This window comes from Mesoplodon densirostris, chromosome 3, assembly GCF_025265405.1.
Source record: "Mesoplodon densirostris isolate mMesDen1 chromosome 3, mMesDen1 primary haplotype, whole genome shotgun sequence".
NCBI lineage: Eukaryota > Metazoa > Chordata > Mammalia > Artiodactyla > Ziphiidae > Mesoplodon > Mesoplodon densirostris.
Genome location: NC_082663.1, coordinates 136,100,519 through 136,123,488, shown reverse-complemented (window position 1 = coordinate 136,123,488; position 22,970 = coordinate 136,100,519). Strand labels below are relative to the sequence as shown.

The 22,970-nt window shown below is 42.7% G+C and overlaps 1 protein-coding gene across 1 annotated transcript in view; it reads right to left on the bottom strand.

Moving 5' to 3' along the window:
• SGCD (sarcoglycan delta) overlaps positions 1 to 22,970 on the bottom strand; it is a 389,456-nt gene that overhangs the window by 29,628 nt on the left and 336,858 nt on the right. The window lies entirely within an intron of this gene.

Sequence of the window (22,970 nt, the reverse complement as noted above, 5' to 3'; positions counted from 1 at the left end):
AGTTATTGTGAGGTTTCCTTTATCCAGGCTAATGAGGATCTTCAACGAGACCTTCCTGTGGACTTGAGCGACCTTTCTGTGCCCCCTGGACACCTGGTAGGCCCACTTGTTTCCATCCTCTAATCTGCTTCTTGGTATGTCTGTTCCCTTCTCGTCCTTCAAGTCTCACTTAAATGCCACCATTTTAGAGAGGTCTTCCCTGACCACCCCTTCTATCACTCAGCAACGTTCCTGCATGCCACTGAACACAATGCGTAATTACTAGTCTCTTTCTCTCTTTTAATCTCTTTCTTCCTCTAGAATAAACTGCCTAAGGGAGGTAATTACACTAGATTTATGCCCAGCATCAAGGATGTTACCTGGTATTCAGAAAGTATTTGTTGAATCAACGTCCCTCTTAGGTTCTGCTACATTGCATTGAATACAGTGCTCCTGTTATGTTCTAAGTAAGATTTAGGCCTAAAAAAACCTCTCCCCTTACCTTCTTGGTAAGATCTAGGCCTAAAAAAACTTTCCCCTTACCTTCTTGGTATGATTCTGGACAATTTATTACTGCAGTCTAATTACATTAAGTTGGACATCACATTAGTGTTATCTCTTACTGAGTTTAGACCAAAACCCAATTTTATATATCTATATCTATCATCTACCTGTATCTCCCTCAGTTTGTAGCCCATTTTGCTAGTAACTACCTCATTCTGTATTTGTGCTGTTCGGGCCATAGTTTGCTCCATGTAATATGTTCCTTTTAGATTGCTCATGAAGGCCATAGTTTCCCCCTCTTAAATATTTTAATCTAACTTTCTTGGGTGGGAATGGCAGATAATGGTTTAAACCTTGAGCTTCAGAGTCAGGATTTTGAGTCCAAGCACCTCCATCTGCTGGATGTTTGACTTGGGAAAAGTCGCTAAGCCTTTTTGAGGCTCAGCTATTTCTCGTGTTCTAGAGGGATAACAGTATCCCCCTCACAAGACTGTTAGGAAGCTGGAATGTGGAAATGTAGATGAAGCCTTCATCAAGTACCTAGGATGTGGTGATAGGTGACAGTTTCTATGACTGTACTCATTCCCACTCCTAAACTGATTAGAATGGATGATTTCTTTTTTCCCTTCTCTAATCTCCTCTGGCTTTCTTAACATTTCATTATCCACAAGAGGCATCCTGATTTACATAGTGGCCACATGCAGACTTTGCAAAAAGCCTGAATGTCAAACATTTCAAAGGTAAGTAGCCTTAGAAGTCCATTCTTCCTCCACACACTGTTTTTACTGTTACAAGATTTACTAAAATGTCAATGACTTTGTGAGGGGAAACTCTCAACAGGTTCTGGGTAGAATGTGTCAATTACTTTCGCCAGAGGTTAAAAACTGACCACAAACAGACATTGTGCTTAGTAGTCTAACATGGACTTCGGAATGGTGATTAGACGCTTGGATTTTGTAGCAAATCATGTTTCTCAGAACCTGAGGTTTCCAAGGTGACCGCATATAAAACTACAGACGTCGTAATTGCTCTTTCCAGAGGAACACCCTCAACTACTCCATTCTGTACCCTACCCTCTCCGAACTATTACAGTCTTTGCGCTTGGAGATTCTTTCTCAAGCGAGATAAAAACTAAATAATTGATTTGAATATCAAAGAGTGATGAACATTTCCACACGATTAATGAGAGTAATCACTTTCAAGTCTTTTCAGTAAGACGTCATGCTCTCAGAACATTTAATGACCCGTGCAGCTAACCTGACTCCATGTGTAACAGACAGCTAGGTCGTCAATTATTTTAATTAAGAAATGTTTGTTATTTAGGTTTCTCCTTTAAATGAAATTGCTAGCTTGGATCAGAGTTGGAAGTCAGTTCACCCGCATGGCGCTCACTTGCCATGCGGCCGTGGGGACCTGCTCTCCTTTACACACTGAGGAGGCTGCGGTAGCGAATGGAAGGGTGCCTCTCCCAACCCTAAAATATACCTCATGACAGATTTTGGAAGATGAATAGCAGATGAGTGTGTTGCCTGCCATATGATTATAATGAAAGAGATCTCCTGCCCTGAGTGAGGTGGTCATGATCTCTTCACCCTCAGTGCTAACACTTACTAGACATCTTGAAGAGTACCCTGCATCTGTTTGTTTATATGTTATACAGGAACCTCTCTCTGTGGGGACCAAAATAGGTGAGCTACAGAGTTCTAAGAAGGTGGAAAAGTGGAAATTAATGTCTCATATGTGAATAACTGTGCTTAATTCAAGTTTAATTTTGTAAAAGCTATTTTATACAAAATCATAGCTAAAACTTATTGCATACTTACTATGTACCAGGCACTGCACTCAGTAAAACAATTCTAGAAGCAAGTCATTACCCTATTAATATTGTTAATGATCCCCATTTTCAAGTGAGGCTTAGGGGGATGTTGAGCCTAAGGTCACATCGCTAGGAGGAAGCAGCAGAGAGGATGTGCCAACCACAGCTCTAGCTGCAGAATGCCTACTTCTAAACGCTACCCTAAAACTGCCTTTATTTACTGGGAATGAGCAAATGTTAGAGTAACAGGAAGAAGTGTTAGGGCTCAAGGGGAAAAGTAAATTATAATCAAAACTTAGGGAGCACCTTATTTGTGTTGAAAGACATTTTGGATAACGTATTACATTATTACAGGGATGTATCCATGTAAAACGAAAGTGAATGGTTTTCTATTGGGTATTAATTGAATATTTCTATTTTGGGTCCAGCCATAAAATAAAGAATTTAGTTAATATCTACTTTATATACTTTGCAATTTTTCACAACCCACTTTAGGATCCTCTTTTAGTTAAAATGATACCATAGGAAGCTGGAAATAGTTTTGAAAGCAAAATGGAGAGAGGCCAATGGTTCTGTCTTGGGCCCAGCGTAGTTAGCTGCAGGATTACCTGTGAGCCAGTGGCTGAGCAAACCGGAGGGTATGTTTTGAGAGTGATTTGTGCATGTTTAATAATAATGATTATTAGGTACTGAGCACCTACTGTGTTTTTGGAGTTTCACATGGTCCAGGGAAAAAAATCCTCAGGACTTCCTACACAGTAGGTGGTAGAACCCCTATCAAACAGATGAAGTTCAGTAAGGTAAGGTAGAGTGGTTTGCCCAAGGCTACCCAGATACTGACTCACAGAGGTGGGACTCAGGTAACCAGGACCATGTGGCTTCAAAGTAGCCTTCTCAAAGCCTTCCACTGAATTATCAATTATCATAGAGGATTCATACTTTCCCATGGGGCACCGGACCCACTAAAAGGCCAGCATCTCTTTGCAATCCTTTGTATTTATCTTCGAAAGTAATACGATTTAGTGTGCTTTGCAGCATAAAATATCCCGGTTTAATGGAAAAATAGTGATTTAATGTAACTTAGTTAAATTATTGGATTTCTACCTTAAAATCTTTAGGCAAAATATTCTCCAGGAAGATGTGTCAAGTTTGTCCTATGGCCTTCTGGATCCTAAGTCGAGAAGCACAGCACTGGAATAAAGCAGAGCAAGGAAACGCAGAACCTGGGGCTTGAGTTCCACGCAGTAGCTGTGTGATCTTGGATAAGAGCTCACCTTCCTCATCTATAAAATAAAGGTAATGAGGATTCTAATAGTCACTTTACAGAGCTATGTTTATATAACACAGATCTGGACTATTCTATCATAGTACAGTTGTCACTGAAGGCAGAGAAAAGCTCTCAAACACGGCTTGATTATTGGAGATGTAGAATGAAAATTATTTAATTCACTTCCCTTCTGCCATTGTTTTGCTATTTCAGTTGGTTCCCTGTTAAAAGCATGACATTTCAATCTGTAGATTGAAATATTTTCAATATTTTGGGGATTTTTTGCTCTTCAACAAACTGAGATGAAGAACTAAGTGGAATGGTTTTACTCTGTATAGTATCACACAAAGTCATAAAACTCTCGAAATTATTGTTGATCTGTTTTCACTTCAGAGCCTTTAGTTGGGGTGAGTGCGAAGTTCTATTTAGTCATGGCTATAGCTAGTGCTGAGAAGGGTGCACATTTCTCTGTTTTTCATGTGCTTGTTAATTTTATCACATAACAAATGGAAATGGAGGAAAAAATGCTCGTACAAACTACCCCTGCCTTTACAGTGCAACGTAAATAAAGGCTCACCCTGGAACTCAGGATGTCTCCTTAAAACATCAGGGTAGCAAGACACTGAGAGAGATGGTAATCATAATCGTGGCACTAATGATAATATTCATTGAGTGCTTCCTGTATACCAAGAAGTTGCTTAAAGTCTTTATGTGTATGAACCCATGTAATGCTTGCTACAATCCTAAGACCTATGTCTGTCAGCATGTCCATTTAGCCAGACCTCACAGCCCAGTCTCTTAGGCCTTTGCTCCAACCCACTGTTAGAAACATTTCTGTCCATATGTGTCGGAGACTGTCAGCTGAGGGAGATAGAATAAACCAGGGTCTTGCTCTAAGGCAAATCATTAGAACTTTTAAGGCATGTGGCCATAAAGAGAAGGCCTTGATCCCATAGGAAAGATGATAGTGTACTAAAATGGGCTCTTCTTTCCTTAGAGTCACAACAAAGTAAGTAGAAATTTCTTAGACAAATCCAAGAATGATATACAGTATAGTCCATATTTTGATGTAAAGTAAATTCTTTACATGGCGCAGATATCTCTGCTAACAATAGTGTTTATCCAGATTATTTATTACAAGGCATCAAAATAAATCTTGTTTTCAATTACTTTCTAATGAAATGTACCAATTACCTCTTGAATGGTGACACATGGCTGCAATCTATTCCAGTGGTGGTAAATCTTACTTATACAAGGTTTCAAGGGCCCCCTCCTGAACTATATTAATTGCTAATGTAAACAAAGATAGATAGAGGATTATTATCCCATTTACCAATAAATCCTGAACTTCATTGCAATGTAGTTCCCTGCGTTAGACAACATTAATCATCAGGTACTTTCCAACAGTTACGGTGCAAACCTATTATAAAAGGGATGTTTCTGCAACCCAGCTGATTTTAGAGCACGTTTACTCATTTGGTTGAATCCTGGGGTAATCGGGGAAGAAGTCACATAGCCGTTGTGCACAGTGAAGTTGAAAAACTAATGCTCTTAAGCAACTGGTGGGCCATCTGTTGGCTAACAAATGAATAACAACCACTATTTCAAAGAGCCTTGTCTGGGGGCTGCTGATGAAGAACTAGGCTTCTTCCAAGGCCAAGTCTTTGAAGTGGCTCCACCTCTTACAATAACTTTGTCCTTATGGGCTATTATTTTAGTAAGGAATTAGGAGGGGGGACAGGAAGAAAGTACCACTACTGTGAGAAGTCCAGTTTCTGTGCAAAGGGAAATCTATCGACCTTGGTTGACTGCTTCCTTCCCATTATATGATACCAGGTAATCATGAATTTCAGAACAGACCTTGGTATTTGCCAGGAAGTCATTTTTCCTGCTTTCTGATTATCCTTTGGTCTTTAAAAGCTTCTCCAAGCTTTGGTTTACTCACTGCTATCTGACGATAATATTGGTACAGACCTTATAGGCACTGGGGTAGGATTAAATGAGATGAATGTAAAACATGTAGAACAGTGCCTGGAACATTTTGAATTCAAAGATGTAAGCTATTTAATGGAGCCAAGAAGCTTAATATTCATGAGAAAACAACAGGTAAAAGTTTTCTCTTTATCTCCTCACAACTACCTTAAGCTGTGTTTTTATTTTGGAAAGAAACGTCTATAAAAGACAGAAGGAGATTTATCAAGGGAAATACATTGATTACCTTCCCTGTTTGCCACTGAGGTAGGTAATTTATACATATAATCTTATTTATAGTCCATGACTTAAAATATATAATATTGGTATTGTTTATAAAGTAACTGGGACAGAGAAAAAAGGGATTTACCTTATCGAATATGCAGGTAAGCAGCAGAGATAGGATGCAAATTCAAATCAAACTTCAAAGTTCGTATTCTTTGCAGGGTGCTTAAGAACTTAATTTCTAGCATCTATGTACCTGGAAATACCAATATTGTGACATTATTTTGTCAATTTCTGCTGAATTTTTACCAACATTTTGAATCACTCTAAGAACTTAAGTGTTCTTGAGTTTTGTATGGCTTAAAGAAAGAATTGACTAGAGGATAGTATTGGTCTAGCTACATTCTATCAATCACATCTGCCTTTACCTGTATTAATCAAATATTGAGCACTGGCTGTTCTACAGAAACTTGCTGAGGCCTGGCTATGTACTAGGCATTGTGCTAAGTGCTGAGAATATAATCAAGTACTGTTTAAGAGATTCTGTTACTCTCCCTGTTTTGCATATGAGGAAACTGAGGCGCAGAAAGGTTAAGCAACTTGCCCACGTTCACATAGCTAAGAGTAGCGAGACCTGAATTTGAACCCAAGCACTCTGGGTCTATAATTGGTGCTCTTTGTACCACCTCTCCTGGAGGAGACAGACACACCTGTAAACTGAAATACAGAAGAAAGAACATTTATTGTAAGAGAAGTAATACAAGGTAGAGGATACGAGCTGGGAGTGGGGAGCTTAAGAAAGTCTCCCAAGGAGAAAGTAACAGGAGATGGGAAGGCAGCTTCTCCAGGCAGAGCAGGCATAAGGAGTTTGTTATGCATGGAGAATAGGGTGGAGGTGAAACATGGGCTAAAGAGGTGAGAAAATGCCTTCAGGACCTTGTGGACAAGGAAAGGGGTGTGGAATCTGAAGGGCCTTTAACAGGGAGTGACATGGTGGGAGTGTGTTTGGATAGACCCTCTGGCTTAAAATAGTGCAGGGGGGTGATGGCAGGCAGGTTAAGGGGCTGGCCTGTGGCACTCTCAGGAAAGATGAGTCTTCCAGGGCAGCTGTGTCAGGGTCTGAGTCTCACCACCCTCACAGGTCTTTGAAAAAGAAATAAGGATGGAAAGCTGTCTAAAATATTTTCAGGTATAGCCACCTTCAAGATGGATTACATAAAAATAATACTTAGGCACGAAACAAGATCAAACAGTGACACAAATACAACTGAGAAGTGTAAAATTCTTGGGAGGTGACTAGAACTTGAAAAGGAAATATGAAGATCCAGTACTGGCTTTTATTAGATGCCAGGAACTTGACAGACAGAAAGCATAAGATTAATAATTAACCAAGGAGAAATATGGATGTACAAATTAATAACCATCAAGATAATTGAGTTGATTGCAAAGTAGAGAGCTTTTTTTTTTTTCTTCAAAGAAAGATTGGATGAGCATTAATTATTGCAGACATGGTAGTCAATCGGTCAGGCTTACCTCTGTGCTTTCTCAGAAATTCTGCTACCACTACCTCTGCAGTGGGCTGTAGGAAAACGCCCTGTACTGACCTGTTTGCACTAGGGAGGGGGGCGCACTTGGCCAAGATGTGTCAATAGGATTTTTTTCCCCTGGAGACTTGGAGTTGATTGTGGGACTAGCCAGTCTCTGTTTCACCTACAACAGAAGCAGGGAACACTCATGTACAGAAAAAGGGGTAACTGCCTTACTTCCCAATGGAGCCCATCAGGCCCACATGCCTTTTGATTCTATCTGATATTCCTCTTTCTTTATAACCAATTCATTCTGTGCTAAGACAACTTTAATCAGATGCCCAAATGGTTCTAAGACCATCTATTAGTGAATCACAGCAGCTAAGAATAGGGAATTTCTAGCCCAGCCTTCCTTGGATAAATTATGCAACGCTCTTTAATCAAGCTTGACACCCTTCTTTGCAATAGCCAAAGTCATTCTTAGTGTCATCATTCTAGATAATTCCTTAGAATTCCAGACTCATATTATTTATTGACACCTGCAGTATTGTTTCATCTCAGACAGACATCCAGTTTCCTCCCCAGGTCTGGCTTTGTTACAGTGCTTGCTATCCCAGTGAGCAGCACTGCCATTCTTAATCACTACCTAGGATGCATTCTTGATACTGCAGAAGGCCTGTGGAGCACTACATGAAAGGCTTATTAAAAATGAGCACCCTAGCAGAAAAATCTTAGAGTAGTTATATTTTACTACGATACACACAAAAGACATTCTCAGCAAAGCTCACTGGGAGATCTCAAGCTGGAGGATATGTAAGGAGAGAGATTTTTCAAGTCAAGTCTCTCCATATCTTTCCTGAAGGATGGGCTTGGGTTGATTACTCTGTCTGTTCAGGGTAAGGTCTTGTAAGTTTTCAGAAAGCCACAAATGGGGGCTTAACCCATATTTATACCCTCTAAAAATAACACTTTAAAATGCCAGCATAGAGGATGGGATCGAGATGGCAGAGGAGTAGGATGGGGAGCTCACCTTCTCCCACTAAAATATTAGAAATACACCCACGAGAGGAACGAGTCACACAGAACATCTACTGAACGCTGACAGAAGACCTCAGACTTCCGAAAGGGCAAGAAAACCTCCATGTACCTGGGTAGGACAAAGAAAAAGAAAGGAATCCGGTTGGGACCTGCACCCCAGGGAGGGAGCTGTGAAGGAGGAAAGGTTCCCGCACCTTGGGAAGTCTCCTCCCCGATGGGGAGAGGACCAGGATTGGCTGCACGGAGAAAGCCTGAAGAGACTGGACTGTGTGCCCTCAGAAGAAGCCTGGGCTGGCCAGAGAGGCAAGGCACCATTCCTGGGGGTCGGGGGGCATGAGGGGAGGGGCGGGATCATCATAAGAGCTTCTTTCCCTGTGAGCCCTCCCAGGCAATAGGACGCCGCCTACAGTAGCTCCAGGGACAGGCACAAGTCACTACTATGAGAGACGCGAGCAGGCGCCAAGCTCTGCCCCCGCTGTCCCAGGAGCACATGGACTGCAGCCACCCCTAGGAGACCTGTGAGCAGAGGAACTCCCAGAGCATTTGGCTTTGAAGACCAGCAGGGCTTGAGTGCAGGAGCTCCACAGGACAGGGGGAAACAGACTCCTCTCTTGGAGGGTGCACACAAGGTTTCACACACACTGAGACCCAGCACAGAGCAGTAACTCCATAGGCGCCTGGGCTGGACCTACCTATGAGTCTTGGAAGGTCTCCTGGGGATGTGGGGGTTGGCTATGGCTCACTGCGGGGGCTAGGATAATGGTGGCAGAGACCATAGGGAATATGTGATCAGTATAAGCTGTCCTGGAGGTCGCCATTTTGGCGATAGAACAGGATAGAAAGTCCAGAGATAAACTCACACGCCTATGGTCACCTTCTCTTTGACAAAGGAGGCAAGGATATACAATGGAGAAAAGACAGTCTCTTCAATAAGTGGTGCTGGGAAAACTGGACAGCTACATGCAAAAGAATGGAATCAGAACCCTCCCTAACACAAAAATAAACTCCAAATGGATTAAAGCCTTAAATGTAAGGCCAGACACTATGAAATCTCCTAGATGAAAAGACAGGCAGAACACTCTGACCTAAATCACAACAAGATCTTTTTGGATCCACCTTCTAGAGTAATGGAAGTAGAAACAAAAATAAACAAATGGGACCTAATGAAACTGAAAAGCCTTTGCACAGCAAAGGAAACCAAACCATAAACAAAATGAAATGACAACCTACAGAATGGGAGAAAACATTTGCAAATGATGCAACTGACAAGGGATTAATCGCCAAAATATACAAACAGTGCATGCAGCTCTACATCAGGAAAACAAAGCACCCAATAAAAAATGGGCAGATCTCAATAGACATTTCTCCAAAGAAGATATACATACAGATGGCCAAAAAGCACATGATAAGATGCTTCACATCACTATCAGAGAAATGCAAATCAAAACTACAATGAGGTATCACCTCACATCAGTCAGAATGGCTGTCATTAAAAAGTCTACAAACAATAAATGCTGGAGAAGGTGTGGAGAAAAGGAAGCCCTCCTACACTGTTGGTGGGAATGTAAATTGGTACAATCACTATGGAGAACAGTATGGAGGTTCCTGAAAAAACTAAAAATAGGATTACCATATGACCCAGCAATCCCACTCCTGGGCCTATAGCTGGAGAAAACCATCACTCGAAAAGATACATGCACCCCAATGTTCACAGCAGCACTATTTACAATAGCCAAGATGTGGAAGCAACCTAAATGTCCATTGACAGAGGAATGGATAAAGATGGGGTACATACAATGGAATATTACTCAGCCATAAAAAAAGAATGAAATAATGCCATTTGGAGCAACATGGATGGACCTAGATATTGTCACACTGAGTGAAGTAAGTCAGACAGAGAAACACATGTCATATCATAGCACTTATATGTGGAATCTAATTAAAAAGGGTACAAATGAACTTATTTATAAAACAGAAACAGACTTACAGATATTGAAAAGAAACTTATGGTTACCAGAGGGAAAATGTGGTGGGGAGGGATAAATCAGGAGCTTGGGATGAACATACACACACCACTATACATAAGATAGACAGCCAGCCTCAATATTCTGTGATAACCTATATGAGAAAAGAATCTGAAAAAGAGTGGACACATGTATATGTATAACTGAATCACCTGAAACTGTAGACCTGAAACTAACACAACATTGTAAACCAACTATACTCCAATAAAATTCTTTTAAAAAAATACAGCACCATTAACTTACATATTTGAAAAAAATGTGCTTTCTCTTCCTTGCCTCTCAAATTCAAACATGATACCCATTGGTTTTATCTTCTAGATCTCTTAAAATCTGTCATCTTGTTACTACACCTGTTGCTACTATCACTCTGGTCCAAGTCACTGAAATCTTTCCTGTGAACCATTGCAATAATTTCCTAACTAACTCTATCTTCACCATGGTCCCCTCCAATCTATTCTCTACATTAAACACATTCTCTTCTAAATATAAACTAGATCGTTTTATACACACATACACACACACACACCTGGCTTAAAACATTTCAGTGGACCCTCACTCCTTCTATGCCAAAGATGGAAATTCTTTACATGACTCACAAATCCTTACATTATCTGGATTCTCCCGACCCCTCAAGTGTCATCTCTGACCTCAATCCTCCATACTACCTTCCTGTCATCGTTTGTAACTATTACAATTTTATATTTCTTTGTGAAGTTATTTATTTTCCCCTTTCTAGAATATTAAGTGGAAAAAGAGATTTTTTTTTTTCCTTATTGTTTTGTTCACTGCTATATCCCTTTGGCAGGGTGGTGCTAGCAGCTTCTAGGTCCACAGGAAATATTTGTTGAATGAATAAGTGAAGGAATGTTCACCACTGCAACCCTAACACCTAGCTCAATGACTGGAATGTGCAGACACTGGGTAAAAATGTAGAGGGGCAGGACTGAGATTACAGTTCAGTGGGATGCCTGTGAATGACTCTTTCCCTCATATTATTGCCTCTTGACTTCAGATAATCATGGTGCCCCTTCGCTTTCACTCCTTGTAGTAGTCGTGCAGGATATATCATTTAAAAATATAATTTCCCCCACCTCTGATCTTCCCATTAGCTTTTATAGCCCTGGCATTAAAGGAGCTTTTAATCCTCCCTAAGCAAAAGGCTATTTGAAACTCCGCTTCAAGTAGGTATATTCTCTTTCTTTAACGTTTCATTTACTAGCAGGTAAAGCCTATGCAAAAAGCTTTCATTCTCAGTGTGGATAGATTTGTGATTCAGAGGCTGACTGAACACTTAGCAGGCAAGATGGAGGAAAGAAGATGGCTAGTCCCCTCCACAAAGGGAACTGGATCAGTTTGTTCTGTACAGCCCCAGGGCTTAGTCAGAGAATCAGGGGTTGGAAGTAGAGAGATTTAGTTGGTTGTAGTGTAAAACGTTCCATTAATGGAATGGGCTGCCTTAGGAATGTAGTGAGGCCGAAGAAAGGCTAATTGTCAGGGAAGTTATACGAATCATTCCAGAACTGGATGTAATAACGCTGGATAAGATGACCTCCAAGCTTCCTTCTCTGAGGTTCTATATTTGGTATAAAATGTTGCATTTTAAGCTTGGGAAGAGGCAATAAAACACAGTATGATAAGGGGAGCTGAACAGCCACAGAAGAATTTACTATGATAAATTCTTAGCCTGTAGCCCAGAACACAGACTACGCCCAAAGCCCATAGTAGGGGGCTGTATAGATTTTATGACAACACTGTCATCGGGGCTTTGATTTCAGTTGTGACAGGACAAAAATTATTAATGTGTGAGCGGTCACAGCTTTCCCTTCTCTCCATGTCAGCCCCAAAATAAACTTGGCCTTGCCTGCCCTGTTCTCTTCCCAAAGAATTTGTCTTTGCTGCTTTTTTTCCTTCTAGAACTTTCAGAATGGGGAGACAAAACTTAAGAGGAACTTGGTCTACCTAATAAAATCCAGACAAAGAGGGGTGCCAACCACCATGTGGGCTGTGGTGTTGGCAGAATGGGTTTGGAAACAGAGGTGTGGAATAGCTGCCCCATGAGGTGCACCAAGAGGAGAAGAGGGGGGTAACAATATGAGACGCTAACACCATGAGATGGGTCCCCCTTATGTCCTTTGAGAAACGTGAGTAAAGAATAGAATTTCTTCTCAGTTACCTTTGCCTATCAAATGCGATCCCACTCTAGGAATAAACTATAGTACGTTCAAGCCTTATAAGGATTACTCAGTCATTCAAACAATACTAATCAGTTGCTTCTGTGATCAATCACTCCTATTTTTTAAGTGTCTACTACTTTTGTGATCAATTGCTCCTGTTCTTCGGGAGTCCAGTTTGGGAGGTGCTGGGATCAAATGAGCAAGTGATGGGCTTCTTTTTCTTCACTAATGACCTTGCTTCTGTTTCACTAAGAAAAAGACATCAGAAGAGAACTTCCATATGTTCCCACCACCTAAGCAACCTGCATCTAAACTTTGTTTTCTCTCCCTCCACTAGGCACGGACTCTCCAGGCGTCCAGGGTTAGATCTTCTCTCCCTTAAGCACTCTCTCTCCTCTTCTGTTCCATCCCCTTCCTCTCTCTTCTACATCATTTTCATCAACACACAGACTGGCTGCATTATCTCTGTTGATCCCAAATACCCCTCCAGCTACTGCTTCATATCTCTCCCTTTGATATCACAACCTTCAAATATTTGATTATTTTTACTCTGTGTCCATCATGGAGACAAACCCAATGGCCCAGTATCAGTCTCATTAGCCAGTCTGGGCAGTAATTGACACTGTTCATCACTCCTTCCATCTTGAAACTTACAATGCTGAGCTTCTGAGACATCTGTCTCTCTTAATTCTTCTCTTACCTTACTGGTAGTTCCTCTTTATTTCCCTGACCTCAATCAATATTCACTACCCAGGTGATTTCACCCAGTTTCCTGGCCTAGAAAATTTTACCCAGTTTCCTGGCCATCTCTCCATGGATGACTCCCTCACTGACATCCGTCTGGGCTCTGCCCTGAACTCCAGACTTGTATCTCTAACTACCTACTGAATTTCTCCATCTGGATAGCCACAGGCATCTCCAACATAACACATTCCACCTAAATTCCTAACTTCTGCAGCCCCGGCCCCCATGCCTGTGACCCTATTGCAACTTTCCCTATGTCTGATGACTGCAACCTAATTTTTCCAGTTGCTTAGGCAAAAATCATTGGGGGTTATCACTGATTCCTTTCTCTTAGACTCACACAGTATTTGTTTGTTTGTTTTTTGTTTTTTTTGCGATACGCGGGCCTCTCACTGTTGTGGCCTCTCCCGTTGTGGAGCACAGGCTCCGGACGTGCAGGCTCAGCGGCCATGGCTCACGGGCCCAGCCTCTCCGCGGCATGTGGGCTCTTCCCAGACCGGGGCACGAACCCGTGTCCCCTGCATCAGCAGGCGGACTCTCAACCACTGCGCCACCAGGGAAGCCCTGCTTTCAATATATATTTGTAATCCAAGCAATTCTCGCAAGGTCTAATGCTACCACCTTGGTCTGAGCTACCATCTTATCTTCCCTGGATTTTGCAAGAACCTATCTAACTGGGTCTCCTTGCTTTTATCCTCACAGAAGCCAAAATTCTTTAAAGATGGCACACTGGAGCCAAAGCAATCCTTAGAAGGCCGGCCTTATGAACAAAAGGTACCTTTGAGTGAATTACAAAAGAAACCTTTCTTTCGAAGAATGTACTTTTGGGTCAGTGTGCTCTCTACTGGATCCCCTTTAATTCCTGGAAGCCCTGATTTCACTGCTGGGCTCAAAACCCACAAGTGGTCACCATGTCACCCAGGGTAAACAGGCCAGTCTTCATAACCATACAGAATGCCTTAGAGCACCTGGCCACCTGCTGCCTCTGCCCTCTCCTTGCTGGATGGTCCACTCTTTGCTCCCTCTGTTTTAGCTACATCAGTTACCTTGCTGTTTGCTAAACACACAAAGCTTGCTTCCACTTCAGGGCCACTCTCTCGCTTAGAGACCTTAGGAGGAGTGGATGTTCTGAGAATTCTCCTTTCATCTATGAGAGCCATTTAAAACCCAGGCTCCTGGCTATCTCCTCCTTGCATCTTAACACTACTAAAATTTTCAGTACTAAATTTTTATAAACATTAACACCATCTTCCACTAACTGTGCACTTAGGTGCTGCGACCTGCAGTGTTTTGTGTTCACTCATAATTTAGTAAGGGCATACAACGTGCTAGGTTCACCAAACAGCAGTGTTAGATGGACTCCTGCCTTCGTGCAGGTTACCGTCTGTGACAGTTAATTTTATGTGTCAGTTTGCTTAGGCCAAGGCACCCAGATATTGGCTCAAATGTTATTCTTTACGTTGCTGTGAAGGTATTTTTTTAGACGAGGGTTAACGTATCGGTAGACACTGAGCAAAGGAGACGACTATCCATGATGTGGGTGGGCCTCATCTCATCAGTCAAAGGCCTTAATAGAAGAAAACGATGGACCTCCCTGGAAGAAGAGAGAATTCTGCCAGCAGACTGCCTTTGGACTCAGACTGCAACTCTTCCCTGGGTCTCCAGTCTGTCGGCCTACCGTGCACATTTTGAACTTGCCAAGCCTCCACCACTGGGCGAACCAATGCCTAAAAATAAACCTCTCTCTATACCGTGTACCCATCCTCTTGGTTCTGCTTCTCTGGAGACAGCCAACCCATACACAGTCTAATGGGAGAGACATCTTCAAAAGTCACAACGGTCAATTAAAAATTATGACGACAGGGCTTCCCTGGTGGCACAGTGGTTGAGAGTCCGCCTGCCGATGCAGGGGACACGGGTTCGTGCCCCGGTCTGGGAGGATCCCATATGCCGCGGAGCGGCTGGGCCCGTGAGCCATGGCCGCTGAGCCTGCGCGTCCGGAGCCTGTGCTCCGCAACGGGGGAGGCCACAACAGTGAGAGGCCCGCATACCGCAAAAAAAAAAAAAAAAAAAAAAAAAAAAAATTATGACGACAAATACTACTAAGGAGAATTGCACAGGGTTAAAGAAGTCTGCATTAGGGAGATTTGCCCTAGTTAGGGACGTCAGAGAAGGCTTCTCTAAAGGGGTGGCCCTTGAGTTGTGATGTCACGGATAAGGAGAGTCAGGAGGTGAAGGAGGGGCAGGAAAGAGGATTATAGGCAAGAGTTTGTGAAGACTTGTGGCCTTTTTCCTTTTAATCTTTCTAGCACTTGGGGATAGATACTATTTTCACCCCTATTTTATACATGAAAAAGCACACAGAGTTGAAACACCTTGTCCAAAGCCATGTGGGTAGGATGTGGGAGTGCTGGAACTGGGGACTAACCTTGGAACTGGGGGACTAACCTAACTCCAAGCCTGTTCTCTGAACCACCATGCAGATTCGGGAGAGGTAGGGAAACATCCACATTGTACTGTTTTCTGACTCATCCCCTAATGGATGCAGCTTGAAAGGTTGTGTCATTTCCAGTTCATTCACTTATTCCTCATGTCTACTCCAAACATAAACACACTGGGTCTTGTGCTAAATGTTGGGCATTCAGAGATGAACATGACAGGGAATTAAGGGAGACAGATGTGTCTGTGTTACAACATGGCTTCCACAGGCAGGAACCACCTTTGCAAGAGGAACAGGGAAGGCGTCACGGAGGAAGTGCCTTTGGGCTGCATTTTGGAAGATGCTGTTTTGATTGTCCCTGAGATTTGTTTTAATCAGATATGGTGAGCCACGCAGATACAGAAATGGCTGTCATGAAGGAAGATGCTTGTTATAGTCACAGATCCCTAGAAACAGAAGGCATGACATGCCACACAGGGGTGCCAAATGGGGAAGCATAAGAGTCGGTGGGGAGGCAGAGGGAGTGAAGGAAAAACATGGGCAAGAGTCTTTACTGGGGTTTCCATGAGAAGAAATGGGCAAGATGGGAGGGGTGGCTAGTTTGAATAATCTCAGCAGGTCCCTGGGGTATGGGAGCTGTCTCTAGTTCTCTGGCACCTGGCCCTTGGGTGATGGCAGCAGGGAAAGAGCAGTCCAGAATGTAAGAGTCTGACAGAGGAAGGGGTGGGGGGCAGGTATGGACTCTAGATTGGTCGGTTTGCACAGGAAAGGTGTGCTCGCAGGCAGGTGAGCTACATCCTATCTCTAGGAATTAGTTAACCCTGGGAGGGGTGGTCCTTCCCAGCAAGGCCCAGGGATGTCAAAGCATCAGAATACAGAAAATAAAGACAGGGTTGATGCAGATGCAGGGGACCAGGCACTGCAGGGAGGCTGCATCCTGCACAGAGCCATTGAAGCATAAAGGAGCCTGGTGGTTTGGGGGAATGACAGAGCAGGATATAGTCAGAGAAAAACATGCACGAGGTTGGGTGGAAGCTGGAATTGGAGTGAAGTACCTTGATGAGGAACCTAGATTTTTTTCTCCCGGTAATGAGGTACCATTAAAGGCTGCACGATTGGACTTACTGGTTAAGAGACAGAGTGCGTGTCTTCGAGGCATCCCCTAGAAAGTGACTCATCGGTAACCAGCCCAGCTTTTCCTAGCATAGCTTTAACTGGAACTCCTTCGAACGGGCATATTGGCTCTCAACCTGACACCCAGGTAAATGCTTTCGACGTTTTCCTTTCTAAAATATCCAATGTATTAATTTCACACATGAGGGGAAATCATATTAAATCTCACTACATAATTAGCCAAACCACAAATACATTTTCAGAAAGAAAGATGACTCATGTAGTTTCCTAATTAAACCTTGAAAGGTTGAATTAAAAAGCACAATTTGGAGGGAACTTGTTTAGGAGGAGTTGGGGCTTAGCTTCCTGAAGGCGTGTGCTCAGAGCATCCCTGCTCTCCCTCCACCCAGGGTGGAGGGGCAGCTGCTGGAATGGTACAAACAGCTCTGTGTAGAGAGATGGCCTGTGTCTTCCTCACCCATGACACACCGTCTCAGAGACAATGAGGGAGCTGCTTAATGATAAGGAGCTGCCTTTACAGGAAACAACTTAAAACCTCCTGTTACTTCAGTGCAGACACAGAGAACACACCAGCAGACCGGCAAGCCAGCAAATGAACGCGTAACTCGGATGGAGAGGTTCCTCTGTGTCCAGCTCTGTGCCGGCCGCTTTGCAGGAACACTGCAGTGATTCCTTACAGCCCCCATGTGAGACAGGTGGTGTTAGTCCCATTTTTCAGATGGGGGCACTGAGGCACAGAGGTGTGAGGGAGAGCTAAGGCATTGACTTCAGGGCTGTCACTTCCTCACACTCTAGTTCCCTCTGGAAATCGGGGAGAAACCAGGGAGCCCTGGGGCAGAAAACCAGCATGTGAATCCCAGCTGTGAGACTTCCGGCCTCAGTTTCGCATCCCTACAATGGGGATAATAAAATCTTGCAAGGTAGTTGTGAGCTCTGAATAAAATAATGCATGTGAACCTGACACGGGTGAGCACGCCATAGGTAGCGGTTACTGTAAAGCTTTCTTCTACCTGTGTGGTCATCATCAACATCAGGCAAGCTTAGTGGGTCCCTTTGATGTCGGGGCATTTAGAAGCACGGTGGGGTAGCTCAGAGACCAATCTGAACTGAACGGAGTTCAAGGTCGGAGGCTATGTTGCAAATATTTCTAGTTAAGAAGACTATATTTCAGTAATGATATTAGAACCAACACTGTTTTCTTCTAAACATGTTGTCAGTGTCCTACTTAAAACCATGCAAAAGCTTCCTAAATGCACTGAAGCATAAGTTTTAAAATCCTTACCTTGGCTACCTCTGAGGCCCTGCAGGATTTGGCCCGCCTACCTCATCTTGTACTGCTCTTGCTTTGCTAAGTGGTAAAGCAAAGCACCACTTTGGCGCGGTGGCCCCCCCAACTTCTCTATCTCAGGATGAGTACTCCATCTATGCCAGGCACTGTGCAAAGGACTGATACACGGATTATCTCATTTAATTCTCACAGCCACCTGATGAGGTGGGTGCTAGTGTTATCTGTGCTTTACAGTTGTGGAAACTGAGGCCCTGACAGTTTAACTACTGGCTTAAGACACCATAGTTAATGAGTGGCAGGGTGGTAATTCAAACCCAGGCATTACTGCATCACAGTCCAAATGCTTCAACTTTACACTCTCTGGCATCCCCAAAGTTTGAGCTTGCCTGGATCCCATAGCCGCTCCAAGTAGATGTTTATTGGGTGAGGCCAGATTGATGAGGAAGGGGCAGCACGGATTAGTCACTCAGGCTCTAGAGAAGCCAGCATGACGAGCAAGCCAAGTCTGGGCCCCTGAAGGAGACAATGTGTAAGTCCTAGACGTGCAAGCGTGACACGTCCATCACTCTTTTTGGCTGTTCCCTGCATAATCCTCGTTGAGTTTGAAATCTGACTTCACCAACCAAATCGCCCTTCACTGATGAGCTTCTGCCAGCTTTAAAGGCTATAATCTCCTGTCCTTTCCATTTCTTCCAGTCAATTTATAATGATGCCACTGAACTTAATCTTCATTATTCATCTTATCTATCTCCAACATTCCGCTTCCCATTATTACTTCCTAATTATTTTTAGGTCCAAGACAAGTGACAGGCAAGATGAGGGATGACCAGACATGTTAGAAAGAATGTAACATGCAGCTTTGCCACCATGCAGGTTGAGTGGCTGTGTACCAAATGTCAACTTTCACAGCTCAGTGAGCTCTTTCCCGGGCCTGTCAACAGTGGACTATAAGAAATGCAATCTCTGTTTCTCTAGTCAGCAGTAGCAAAGCATCAACGTCCAGCCCCAAGTATTCACAGATGCATATATAGTTCTCATGAGCCTGACACCAATTACCTGAGATGAACTTAGACAAGTGACCAAGAAAAACAAATAACATCATTGAAAGGGTGCACATTCTTCATCAAAGATTTGTGTGCTGAATGGCTTGATTTGAAAAAAAACAAAACAAAGATGTGCTTCAAGCAAACATCTGGAAGGGCTACTTGATATAGTCAGTAAGAGAAGGTATGAAAGTTCCTTGAAGCAAGTCTCACTAGATTAATACACACAGTCGATTCTCATTATTCATGACAGTTTCGTTCTGTAGAGTCACCGTGAACCCTGAAATAACAAACACTGAACCACTGCTCCTAGGGGAAATACAGGATAGGTTCCTGCAAGACTCTTGTTATAACAGTTTTGTCCACTGATCGATAGATACATCATCTTGTTTTATGTTTAAAGACACTTTATTTAATATATATTGTTGACTCATTAGCATTAAACTCATGGACAGCACTATAACTCATGCCTGATGAAGTTTATCTGACATATGTATTTTCTCTGTAAGGCACATCACAGCCTTCTGTACTTAGGAATACTAGATAGCACTTCAGCACTATGTTTGGGGACCAACTTAAACAGAAAAAAAAAAAAAAAAGGCGGGGCTTCCCTGGTGACGCAGTGGTTGAGAGTCCGCCTGCTGATGCAGGGGACACGGGTTCGTGCCCCGGTCCGGGAAGATCGCACATGCCGCGGAGCGGCTGGGCCCGTGAGCCATGGCCACTGAGCCTGCGCGTCTGGAGCCTGTGCTCCGCGGCGGGAGAGGCCACATCAGTGAGAGGCCCGCGTACAGCAAAAAAAAAAAAAAAAAAAGGCGGCAATAAAGAGACTACAAAAAGGACACCTGTTTCTAGCACAAGAGCTGAAATAGTAAGGCAGAGACTTGTCTAGTTCAACCTCAGTTGGAAACATGTGCATCTGAGTGACTTAAATTGTTCACCACCCTGTGCACATCCATGAAATCAACAGCAGGTATTAACTTTTGAGTTACATAAATTTTAGTGAGTAGGCAAATTCACAAATAGGGGATCCAAGAATAACGAGGATCGACTTTTAAGATTAATCTTAATCTTAAACTTTAATTAATCTCAAGCTTTAAGATTCCTTTCATATATGTGGGCCTGAGGAGGTAACTGGAGCAATGATTTGACAGGATTCAGGACCCACACCCTGATCTTCTATGAATGGTGCAGTGACTTAGCTCCTTGAGCTGAACTGGTGAAGGGATTAGGCTATGGCCAGCATGTGATGCACATCCTCTTGCTTAGCTGAGAAAATACTACAGGTTGGTTAAGGTAGCCAAGTGCTTGTGGACATTTTGGGGAATCTCTCCTAGCTCACAATGGCCCCCTTTCCCTTGTAACTGCCTGGTGACCCCTAATCATAACAGCTGAGCCTGTATTTCTACATTCATCCAGCCAACACTTATTGAGTACCTACCATGTGGGGGCAATGTCTAGATGATGGGAATATAGAGGTGAACAAGCTCCTCATGAAACTTACATTCAAGTCTGGGATGATAAACAAGTAAACAAGATAGTTTCCCATTATTTTAAATGCTATGAAGGAAGCAGTGAGGGGATAGAATGGAAAACCAGGCTACTGTGGAAAAATGGATGGGGATGCGTATTCAAAGGAACCCATGAAAGCGCATGCCAGCCTAAGGGATGGGCACGTGCAAAAACAAGGATGTGGTGTGTACCATGACGACACAGGCTCATCCCACCACGTGGAAGGAGGAGCAGGGGGAGCCCATGGAGCATTGCATGCTGGGCCTTAGCTTCTGTGAGATACCCAGTAACCTTATAATACCTTTTTTTTTTTTCCTTAACATGAGTCTGTCTAGTTTCTTATATTTGCATTCAACACTTTCCACATAATAGGAAAGTTGACTGGAATAGGTAAGTGGGAACATTATGTTGGCTGGGAAAATAAACTTTATCAAAAATGAGTTGATAAATAATGACTATCTTATTTGTCTCCCATAACACTCGCGAGACCAACAGCTCATCTTAAATGTCTCTTGAGATCTGCCAAACCTGTAGTGTTACCTCCTCCTGTGACAACTGGCCAGACTATTAGGCTATCACACCTCTGCAGAGATACTTATTTATGATGTATTTCACTTTGGGGAGTTTCAGGAAGTCATTAAAATATAAAACCTGATTTAAAAAAAATGCATATACTGGGCTTCCCTGGTGGTGCAGTGGTTAAGAATCCGCCTGCCAATGCAGGGGACACAGGTTCAAGCCCTGGTCCGGGAAGATCCCACATGCTGTGGAGCAACTAAGCCCGTGCGCCACAACTACTGAGCCCACACGCCTAGAGCCCGTGCTCCGCAACAAGAGAAGCCACCGCAATGAGAAGCCCGTGCACTGCAACAAAGAGTAGTGCCCATTTGCTGCAACTAGAGAAAGCCCACGCGCAGCAACGAAGACCCAATATACCCAAAAATAACTAACTAAATTAATTAATTAAAAAAAGGAAAGGACTCCTAGTCTTTTTTTTTTAAAAAAAAGACCTTTAGGTTAACAAGAGACATATTGTTTTTGTGTGTCCCCCATTCATCTAGTTACAGTAAGTAGAATTTCTTTGGGGATCCATCCCTTCCATATATTCAGGTAATATGGTTTGAGTGGATCTATCTATCTTTACCTCCAACTCCAGGGAGAGTCACATGACCCATCCCTGGCCAATCTGAGCATTGTACTCCCTTGGCATTACTGGTTCAGGAATAAGTATGTGATCTAAGTCAGGCTGCTGGGGTTTAATTCCAGGATTTTTATTGGAAATACTGAGAAAAGATTATTTCTTTTTTTTCCCTTGAGTAAATTAAAGGATGGAATGGAAGCCCAGGAGGCATCTTGACAGAACTATGGGAGAGCCTTCTGGAGAACAGAATCCACACAAGGGAAACCAGAACTCAGAAACAGAAAGAGTAAAGTGGATATTGGGTTCTACCGTTTGAGTGCTTGGATCTAGAAATGTCCGGGCATACCACCCCCTGGACTTTTCAGTTATGTGAGCCAGTCATTATCATCCCCACATCCTTGAGAAAAATATGCTTGAATTAGGCGTTCTTTCACTTGCAACCAAAGTTCTTACTAATACACTTGTCCACATGGTAGACATACTTCATTTCTCCCTCTGTGGTATAAGATAATGGTCTAAGAAGGAGAGGTGGGTCAGAGTCATAGGGTACCATATAATTCTAAATAAATCACAAAAGCTGTACAAAGCCATGGTTTGTAATGGTGGGAGAAAATTATAAATTCCATACTGGCATGGATTTTGTCTCATCTTTATCTCATCATTTTATGCTCCTTTACTCCTGTGCTTCATTATACTAAGAATTCCCTATTTCTGTATCCTTAAGATCCAACACTGTACCTGGCACAAACTAGGTACATAATAAACGGTTGAACAAAGGAATGAAAGAATATTCCTTATTAAAATTGTTGCCTACCATAGTACAAAATGTGATTAAAGTCATATCCTTTTACTTCAATCAGTTTTTGCAACATGAGCTATTGACTTCTTTATATATTAAAAAGTGACACTCTTCAGAAAATTTTCCAAATAACAGCTGTTAAATGACTTAGATAAATATGTGGAGGGTATGAAATTCCAGGCAGAGGGAATAAATTGAGTAAAGTAAAAAAAAAGATAAAAGTATGGACAAACTCAGAGGCATATATTTCATGTTACAGAATCGCTCAGTATAGATTTTAAAGCAATATTTTTCCTGTTTAAAACATTATTTAAATAACTGACATTATTTCATAGTTGTCAATAG